Below are 4,278 nucleotides of genomic sequence, written 5' to 3'. Positions count from 1 at the left end.
CTCCCAGGCCGAAAGGCAACGCTTGGCCCCAAACCGAGCTGGAAGTGGTGTGGCCACCTGGGCCTCATCATGCCCTGTGGGGATTCTCCCCACGGACCATTCCCGAGGGGGAAAAGCCAAGTGATGGCTTGGGCTCTCCAGAGGGGCTGGTGGGCCCCGGGCCAGTCCCTCTTGCCCCCTGGAAAGAGCTGGGGGTGTCACGGTTGTTGCTGGGGCAGGGGGTGTTGGTGTCGCGCATCACATGTAATGGGGTGGGTGTGTGGAGTCCTGGAATCATAGAATAGAATTGTGCAATATCTTGGGCTGGAAGGGACCTGCAAGGATCATCAAGTCCAGCTCCTGGCCCTGCATAGACACCCCAACAATCCCATCCTGTGCCTGGGAGCGTTGCCCAAACACTCCTTGAGCTCTGTCAGCTGTGGGGCCATGACCACTGCCCTGGGGAGCCTGTTCAGTGCCCAATCACCCTCTGGGGGAAGAACCTTTTCCTAATATCCAGCCTAAACCTCCCCAGACACAGCTCCAGCCGTTTTCTCAGGTCCTATCACTGGTCACCAAAAATTGATCAGTGCTGCCCCTCCATTTCTGTTCGTGAGGAAGATGCAGACCCTGATGTGTTCTCGGTCGATGGCTTCCCTTATGAAATCCTGACAAACATGAGTGTCTGTCTCTCCAGTTAAATTCAGGGAACAGCACTGACCTTCCTGCCTTCATTGTAGTGAAGCTGCTCAACACCACAGAGCGAGGGGCCACACTAGTGCCTTATCTTATTGCCAAAAAGGCATTTCTACAATGTAGATAGGGGCCAACAGCAATGAGAACAGCATTCCTGGGTCAGGAATGGCCTCAGGCAGAGGGTCTGGGGTAGAAATAAGGCTTTGTTCGCTGGGGAGAAGGTATGAGAAACATGCTGTCAGCTGAGCCTGACTGAGGGTAGCTCACACAAAAATACAGGGCGATGTGCCAGTGGAGCCAAAGGTGTCGGTGATCGTGTGAGGTGTTCAAAAAAAGCCTCAAAATTGCTTTGAATGTACTGGGAACACTGTTCAGTCTCCAAACGAGTGTACCTCTTCCCTGCTGATGGTTTATAAATAATCCATTTCCAGCATGTCAGACACTGATGCCTCAAAGAGTGAGACATTCATAAAAATAAACACAGGACCAAAAGACATAAAAAAGGGCTGCTTGGAAGTCAGGTGTTAAAACTGGGTAACACCAAAGTGGAGCTGCCTAAATTGAGTTCCTTTGTGCTGGCATCGTGGGGTGCAAGCTAATTGTGGTCTGGCTGCACACAGTGGCATCTTCAGCACCAACAAATGCCAATACAGGGTCCACAACCTGCAGTCTCTGGAAAATCTCTGAGCCCAGTGACTCCAATCTGTGGATTACAGGCAGAGAGGATTTAATAAAGAAGATCTCAAGGTGTTTGGATTGCCTGTAGCTTGACTTGAGCATATTCCCCCTGACTATGCTGGAATTGCAGCTTTAATCAGTTTAACTGTAAAGGAGGGTTCATCCATCCTGCAAGCAATACCTCCAGTGTTCCCTAAATCCCCTGAAGTTTTCCTTACATCTGCTAAGGAAGGCATGGAGTGATTTTGGTCTCCTGGGCAGTGCACCTGATGTCTTCTGACTGGATCGACTCTGTGGCTGATGTATGGTAAATCCAGCCCATTTCTGCAATGCTCTGAGCCCTGAACTCCTTGAACTTGTCAGACTGGTGCTGCCAGGGCTGCACCCCAATTCCCATCCATGGGAGCCTAATCCTGGCAAAGGGACTCTGTGCTGCCACACTCAAATCTGCAGCACATTCAATTTCCACAAATTGGCCAATCCGTTTTCCAATCCGTTTATGTTTGTGGTTGTCAAAGCCTGTGGCAAGGCAATTTTGTTTTGCCTGTTAACTCCACTGTCTGCCCCTTCTGTTGTAAGAAGTGGTGAATAAATATTTGCCAAATAGCAAAACTGACCTTTCCCTGTCATGGCAACTTCCAGTTTCCCTGATGAGTTAGGGTAGAGTCATATAAAAGTCTTGTTCCCTGTGGAACCCTACAAGTGGTGAGGAGGGTGAGGATGTGTGGAGCCAGGATGTGTGGAAACTGTTGTTGTTGTCTAAGATGTAGGGTAAGGGGTTGAATTAAGTGGCTCTTTTTGTCCTGTAATTAAATAATGGATCAAAACAATTATGGAAAGCAAGTGAGTGGAATGGTGCAGCAAGGAGACTTTCAGAAAGCAATTATGAGTTTAATTAAATCCAGGAGCATCTGGAGAGCTTGCCTGGGAGAACTTGAAAAGCAAGATGAGCAACATGCTGAACGGCAGATAACATTGAGCAGTTCTCTTTGACACAGAACAGATTTGGGTTTGGAGCTAACAAAGGCATGGGACAAGTGATGCAGACACAGAATTGTGGTGGGAGGCTGCTGTGGTGGTTAGAAAACAAAAATGGATGTTCTGGTCTAAAGAAAGTGTGGGTTTCTTTCAGGCTTCTCTGTTGCTGTCTTTATATGTATTTATAAAGTGTATTTAATAAAAATATTTGCCTGCTCTTTTCACCTATTCTTAAAGCAGTAGAAAGTGTAGTGACATGGTAGAGGTACATGCAGGCATCTTTAGGAAAAGAAACTGAAGTTGGGAATCCCTGCTTCTGGGGTGACTCGTGGACACATTCTTCAGTCAGCTCTGGGGTCTCAGCATAGGAAGGACTTCCATAAAGGAAGGACTCTTTGGAGTGAGTCCAGAGGAGGCCACAGAATGATGAGAGGGATGGAGCCCCTCTGGTCTGAGGAAAGGCTGAGAAAATTGGGATCGTTCAGCCAGAGAAGAGAAGCTTCAGGGTAACCTAATTGTGGCCTCCCAGTACCTGAAGAGAGCCTGCAGGAAAGATAGCGAGAGACTGTTTACAAAGTCTTAGTGACAGGCCAAGGGGGTATGGCTTCCCACTGTCAGAGGGCAGGGTTAGATGGGATATTAGGATGAAATTCTTGGCTGTGAGGGTGATGAGGCTCTGGCACAGGTTTCCCAGAGAAGCTGTGGCTGCCCCATCCCTGAAGTGTTCAAGGCCAGGTTGGATGAGGCTTGGAGCAACCTGGACTAGTGGAAGGTGTCCCTGCCCACAGCAGGGGGTGGAATAAGATGAGCTTTAAGTTCCCTTCCAACCCAAACAATTCTGGGATTATATGTAGAGGGCAGTTTGGATGATCTTACTTGGTCTCCCTAATCCTACAGGAGGAAAAGGTTGTTGTGTAAATTGAAGGATATGAATTTGAAAACCAGAACACGCTTCTTCTGTTTTTTAGCTTGTAGAATATGCCAGAGGTGGTGCTACAGGGGCCAAAAGAATAGAGGTGTTGAAAATGACTGTAGAGAGAATATAAATCCTTTTATTAGACAGAGTGTTCAGGGTGTTTATGCTGTGTGCCCTCAGGAACTGGTATTTAGGAAGGATTTTTCCTGTGAGCAGACAATTCAGTGTCAAGAGATCACTGGCTTTCCTTTGCTGGTCTTTTAACATACCTGATATTGGACAATATGAGGAGCAGATTGGTGATTTGCCTTCTGCCCTGGCTGCTGACAGGACTTTTTTATTTTGGGGTAGCTGTTTTGTTTGTGTTGTTTTTTTTTTAAACCCTCTTATATCTCAAAGCACTTGACTATAATTATTTCACAAAATGGGAGGAGGAGCTGTCAGTCCTTTCCATGGTCTGCCTTAGCTGCATTCATAGGCCACAGCTCCAAGACATCTCTTTAGGTGTCCTTTTTGTAAGAACTAGTGAGGCTGCAGAGTGTCTTGTGCAGAGAGATGCAATTTTATATAAAATCTTCACCTGAGTCCCAGGTGAACTCCTCTGCTGGCAGCGATGTGCACCTCTGGCCTCGTGCAGGTGTCTGCTCCTTGGTCTCGTTAGAGCATTGCCTCCTTGCTTATATATCTTTCTACTGTCATAGCTGCATCATACACAGATATTTATAGAGTGTAGTGACATTGCCTCTGATCTTTTCTTGGATGACTGTCTCTGTTTGGGGTGGCAGTTGAGCTCAGGAGACAGCCTTGCCACCTGGCTCTTCTGGCTGGAAACCATTCCCAATCTTGTCCCTCTTGCTTTGCACATAGATCTTTCTCCTTCATTCGATATTGTTGCTATAATAAAGTGTGCTGGAAACTCAGGAGCACTTGTTTCCTGAAAAGCATGTTTAGTTCAGAGGAGTTCCCTCTTCAGCAGCTGGGCACCTGTATCATCCTGTGTGACCTTGCTTTGGCAAGGAATGGTGTAACTC

This window comes from Manacus vitellinus, unplaced genomic scaffold, assembly GCF_001715985.3.
Source record: "Manacus vitellinus isolate BGI_N305 unplaced genomic scaffold, ASM171598v3 scaffold_16_pilon, whole genome shotgun sequence".
In the NCBI taxonomy this organism is placed as follows: domain Eukaryota; kingdom Metazoa; phylum Chordata; class Aves; order Passeriformes; family Pipridae; genus Manacus; species Manacus vitellinus.
Note: the sequence above shows the minus strand (reverse complement) of the source record.